Source organism: Trichosurus vulpecula, chromosome 5, assembly GCF_011100635.1.
Source record: "Trichosurus vulpecula isolate mTriVul1 chromosome 5, mTriVul1.pri, whole genome shotgun sequence".
In the NCBI taxonomy this organism is placed as follows: domain Eukaryota; kingdom Metazoa; phylum Chordata; class Mammalia; order Diprotodontia; family Phalangeridae; genus Trichosurus; species Trichosurus vulpecula.
This window is the reverse complement of record NC_050577.1, coordinates 152845629-152851984: the sequence shown is the minus strand read 5'-3', so window position 1 is coordinate 152851984 and position 6356 is coordinate 152845629.

Here is a 6356-nt window from a genome sequence, read left to right as displayed (position 1 = left end):
ATTCTAGGGAGAAGACATAAATCCAGATAGTGTTTTATCAATCAACTGTCAGAACAAATTCAAAAATTGTTTGGATGTACTAGATTTCCCATCCCCAAAGGGAAAACGTAAATCCCATTTGTGGTTGCATGTTTTGAAGGAAAAGAAGTATGTGTGCTTTATATGGTATGCTCTTTACATAAAAGAACGATACTCTTATATCATGTGTCACATCTGCAGACTGAGGGCACTAAGAGAGGAGTAGAAAATTTGCAGTGCAACGACAGAGATACTACTCTAAAAGCATAATTTAAATAGCAGGAACAGCTCCATATGCCAGGCACAATCTGTGTTTATTGAAGTAAAGGGAAGGGGGTGGGACATGTTGTAGAGAACAATGTACTGAACCCATCATGAAAGACTCCTAGAAGGCTTATTTGAACATCATCCTCAATCTTTATTTTGCATGTAAATAGTATCCATAACATCGCATTTTCAAAGCCATTCTCTGGTTCAAGGAGCCATTTTTTTTACCCCACATTCAGATTTTGTCTTATAAACATAATTATATTAGCTATTATGCACATAATTTAGTATATTTCTTATATACAATATTATTCAAAATTTTGCATCATAGGTTGGTTTCCAGTCTGATTTTAAAATTCCTGCCTCAGGGATATGTTAAGCTTCGGGCCACAATATATGCAAGTCAACAGAATTTCCCCTAGGATAGCAATTGTTCATCAAAATTATCATCTACGTATTAACTTAATGGGTACATAAGGCCACTGCTGATTTGTAGGTCCTGTTTATATGTTTGTGCACTTTGAAACAGATTTGCAAATTCAAAAGTGATTAGAGAGATTTGTTCAGAATACTTTCGAACATATTTGTAAAGAATTGGTAATGATTTTATAGGTTGAATGAGATAGTAGTCCTGGGGTGAGACAAGTTGGAAAATATATATAATTCTTCATTAATTTAACTTAAAATTATAATACAGCGTAGCATTTATTAAGTACTTCTCATATGCAGAGCATTAGACTCTTCTTTTAGGCACTGGAGGAAGGGGAGGGAAGTTTTAGAAAAATGTGGTTCCTGTTCTCTTAGAGGGTTTTCATTCTAAACGGACTAAGGTAATACAACACCAATACTGATAGAGAAAAATAGGTGGCACAGTGGATTCATGTTGGACTCACAGTCAAGAAGACTTAAGTTTAAATGCTACCTCAGATACTTAACATCTGTGTGACTCTAGGCAAGTCATGTCTCTCAACCTCCATTTCCCCATCTGTGAAATGGGGATAATAATAGACTGATCTAGCATATGGAAAACATTTTGCAAACCTTAAAAAGCCCTACAAATACTATCTATTGGTCATTTATTTTATTAGCCACAATATAAAGTGTTACACAAGACACTCATTAGAGAGTTGTTAAGAGATGATTCTGTTAGATGTCTGAAGGAAAAGATCATTACCAAGGGGGGAGATCAGGGAAGGTTATCTGGAGGTGTGCTTTAAAGAACAGGTAGGAGAGCAAAGGGCAAAGATGGAGAGGGCAAAAGAAACATTCTAAAGAAAGTCATAGAAGCTTGAGAGTCACATGTTTGGAGTATGGAAAATCGCCCAATTTGGCTGGAGCATAGGGATAGCTAGCTTCAAGGGAACAATATGACATGAGCTAGAAAAGTTGGGTAGCACCACATTGTGGAAGGAGAATAAACATCGGGCAGAGTGGATTGAACTTTGGGTGGGAGACTTTAAGGAACCACTGCTATTTGGGGAACAGAAGAGTGGCATAAAAAATCTAGGAATAAGAAAGATTATTATGACAGCCCAACGAATGATGGATTAGATAAGACTATGGAGGTGGGAATGAACCGTAAGGAAACTGTTGAGAGAGTCCTGCTGGGGTGCTGGCACAAGGGATTAGAAAGAAAGGAGACCAATGTGAATGACGTTGCAGAGAAAAAACCAACAGGACCTCATAACAGAGTATGAGAGGTGATGGCATATTTTTTAATCGAGCAAGTTACAGTAAAAATGAAAGTTTCTCTAACATTGTTTTAATAAAAATAGATCATATCTGCATAAAGCTTTTTAATTCATAAAGCACATTCTTCCAAATGACACTGTAAGGAAGGTAGTGTGTTTTATAGATGGGGAAGCGGACTTGCCCTGGTCATCTAGGGAGTGAGAGAGCTAGGACCTGTATAACCCAAGTCCCAATTCTGTTGATTCCTGATCCATTTCTTTTGCCACTATGTCATGCGGGTACTGTTATGCTTTTGATGCATTAATAAAATAATTTTCAAAGTGGCAATAAAAATTATGGTGACACGAAAATGCTTATGCATTTAAAAATTTTAATGAGTAATAAAAACTAAATAAATAAATAAAAGATGTAATAGAAAACAAAATTTTATAAGAGGACTGATTCTTGGACTAAACTACTGTTTGCATTGGATATTGTGCTGATCTCATCTAGCACTAAAAATCAGCCAGACTCTATTGGGGGAAATAGTGAGGGAGAGTGGCTTAAGAATGCTTATTTTCTTGACTCTGATATGCAGTTAAAGAGCTAACCTATAGCACTGGCACATCAGGCTATATGTCTTGAACAGACAGAATTATGGACAGTAAAGTGGATTCAGAATTAAAGACAGGCAGAAAGTAGTTCGGGTTCCATTTAGCTGCACGATGATTTTAATGACCCCATACTTCTCTCTGAAACAAAGATCCATCTTTCTAAAACAATAGTAATTTATATAGCACTTTAAGGTTTTCAAAGCATTGTAAATATGTTATTTCTTTTGATACAACTACCCTGTGAGGCTTATTTGTCATTGTTAGTCATTCAGTTATGTCTGATTCTCCATGACCCCATAAACCATAGCACACCAGGCCCTTCTGTCTTCCACTGTCTCCCAAAGTCTGCCCAACCCCATGTTTGTTGCTTCATCGGCACCATCTATCCATCTCATCCTCTGCCATCCCCTTTTCTTTTTGCCTTCAATCTTTCCCAACATCAGGTTCTTTTCTAATGAGTCTCATCTTCTAATTATGCGGCCAAAGTATCTAAACTTCAGCATCTGACCTTCCAGTGAATAGTCTGCATTAATTTCTTTAAATATTTGACTCATTTGTTCTCCTTGCTGGCCAACAGACCCTCAGATGCCTTCCTCAGCACCACAATTCAAAAGTGTCAATTCTGAGGCACTCACCTTTCCTCATGCTAATAAGTGTTTGAGGTAGAATTTGAATTCAGGTCATCCTAACTCTAAGCCTAGTGATCTTACCCACTGTTCCATTGATGCCATGTGGCATAGCACAGATAGAATACCACAGTCAGTAAAAAATTAAAGGTGTGGTTCACCCAAAAGACAATGGAGAAATGTGAGTAGGCTACCCCATATTACCAAAAAAGAATTTTGCAGAAGTGGTATGAAGCTTGTCATCAGAGACAGGCATGCATGGAAAATGGCATCATTGTTCAAGCGTGGAAGCAATCAGTAATCAAGGGATTACCAATGGACCCCTGACTTTCTTCCTTGGAATCCATATTCAATGGCAAGAGGTCTGGAGGAAGGCTTCAAGAACTTTGGGTGGATACCTCATGGAGGACTTATAGGAGGAAATCAGAAAGATTTGCATAGCCTACTGTGCAAGTGTCGGCATGTACGCATGAATAGGTTTCCAACTGCATCTTCAGAGAGAATACCTTCAACGATAAGATTGCAGATTCATTGAAGCAACCAAAGTATCTCCTTTGTACACTGTCATCGTCCTTAGAGACTATGTCTACATTATGCTAAACAACTAGATTACTAATACTTTTGTTGGCTTAAAGAGCAATGAGCTTTTAATTAAATTTATTTAAATTTAATTAAACTCAGAAACGGTTTGGAGTAGAAATGTTTCAGATATGGCTTCAAACAGCATCTATTCTTGCAAAAAGCTGTTAAAAAAAGAAGCAGTAGTCTCAAACTCAAATAAAAATAGACATGAGGGAGATGCTATATTTTATATCCTCACCCCTGTTCCCTGACTTCGAGTTGTGCTTTCTCGAGGTGTTATTAATATGTTTATAATAAAACAATGAAAAAGCATTTGTTAAGCATTTATTATTGACCAAGCACCATTCTAAGTGACGGGATACCAATACTGTATAAGCAAGACCATCCCAGACTTTGAAGAGCTTATATTCTAGCAGAGGAAAATAACATTTATAGGAGAATGGAAATGGAATAGAAAAGATAGTGAAATTTTGATATTCTAAATTTATGATGTCATGTGGGAAGTAGGAAAAGCAGGAAAGTATTTTGGACAGAAAAATAAGAGGAAATGGTAACTGAAGCCATATAGTAAATTATTGACTTGTCTTTTCCAAGAATGTTGAAGTTAACAAAATTATTGTAATTAATAATTATAATAAACAGTAGTAAACATATGTAAGGCTTACTTTGTGCCAGGCACCAAGCTAAGCAAATTACAATTGTTATTATCTTATTTAATCCTCACAACAACCCTGGGAAATGGGCACTCTCATTATCACCATTTTACAGATGAGGAAACTGAGGCAAACAGAAGTTAAATGACTTGCCCAGGGTCACACAGCTAGGAAGTGTCTGAGGCAGGGTTTGAACTTAGGTCTTCCCGACTCCAGGCCTGGACCTCTATCCACTATATTACCTAGGTAAGGAAGAGGAAAGATTTTTGTACAGCTATAAGGCTAGAGAAAAAGAGCAGGCCTGAGATGAGGTAAGATTTGGTGAATGCTTACCAATCAAAGTTCAGGATTACTAAGGGGAGATTTTGAGTTCTAGTCAGATAGAGAGAGTGGAGATACAGTGGGTGATAAGGCCTAAAGATGATCAGGAAGCATTATTGTGCTCGAGACCCCAAAATAATTGTTTCTGGGAAGTATGATCACTGCATGTGAGGATTTCACTTCTCTGTGTCAATAGGAGTGAACCATTAATATGCCAAAGCAGATCAGGAACTTTTGACTTTAACCAGTCAGTTAATATGACCTATCTAAAAGTGTTCTTAACCTTTAAGAATTTTAAAGGTTACAGTTATTTCTCTCATAATTTTCTTAAGGCTCTAGTTTACAGGGATGAAGACCTTTCCTACTTCCCACATGACATCATAAATTTAGCATGTCAACATTTCACTATCTTTTCCATTTCATCGATGTCATTGTATGCATGTGTGTCTACTTAAGAATTATTCTATTCTGATTGAAAGTTCAAAAGAGAAGGCAGGTCTCATCTAAGAATGGCAATGTGGTGTGGTGGGTAGAGCATTGGACCAGGAGTTAGGAAGACCAGGATTTGAATCCTGATTTGGATGCTTACTAGCTGCGGAACTCTGGGCAACTAGCTGCATCTCTCTGGGTCTTTCCTCATCTGTGAATCAGGAAGTTGGACAGAATGGCCTTGAGGTCCCTTCTAGACCTGAATCTATGACCCACATAAGATTTCTGGCAGAATATAAGCTCCAAAACTGCAGGAAATCTGCCTATGTGTCAAAGCGTTTTCTTAAGCAAACCAACTTTTGTTGCAACTTTTGGCTTCTAAGGGTAAGAAACAAAACAAACTGAGTTGAAGAGACAGTGTTTTCCTGATGGGAAATACAGATACCATCATAGGGTTTTGTGTAGACCTAGATAAATCAGTCAGCTTATTCAAACTGTAAGTGCACATATGGGTGGAACATTTTTACTTCTTCTGCTTTAAGTTGAGAAGAAGGGCAAAAAATGACCTTGTGAACAGAGCCATAACTAGATATTTTGGTGCCCTTGATAAGTATCACAAAAACATCCCAAAATAAGCAGTATGAAAAGTGCACCCCAAGACAAATTCAGCTGTAGTGAGAGCAATCCCAAGACACTGGCCCTCATGAACAGAGATCCTACGACTCTCTATAAAGAGGCTGGTTGAGGAGAAAGGGAGAGTGCAGCAGGCAGGGCTAGGATGGAAAGGAGTTCTCCTAGGACATGGTCACTCAAGAAAAAGAAAAATGATAGCTTCCTATTTTAATTTATTCTCTTACTCATTTGCTTAGCTCAGTTGTTTCAAAGTTCTTTAGCTGCTGACTGTACAAGTGCTGAATATCCTTTGAATATCAGTGCCCAGGGGTAGAGTCTTTGTCTTGCCCTCCTTAGGGATGTGCATGTGGTACAGAAAGTCATGTATCCAGCAAAGATACAAGTGAAGCAGTGAGACCAGTGGATCCCACAAAACAAGGGGAGCTCAGAGACAAAGTTTTAACTCCTCTCTGCTAAGTTGTAAGCAGAGAGTTAATAAATGATGGAGTGAAGCTGTGAGCAAAGGCTTTTTTTTCCTTTTAAATGTCAAATGTGCCTGAAGA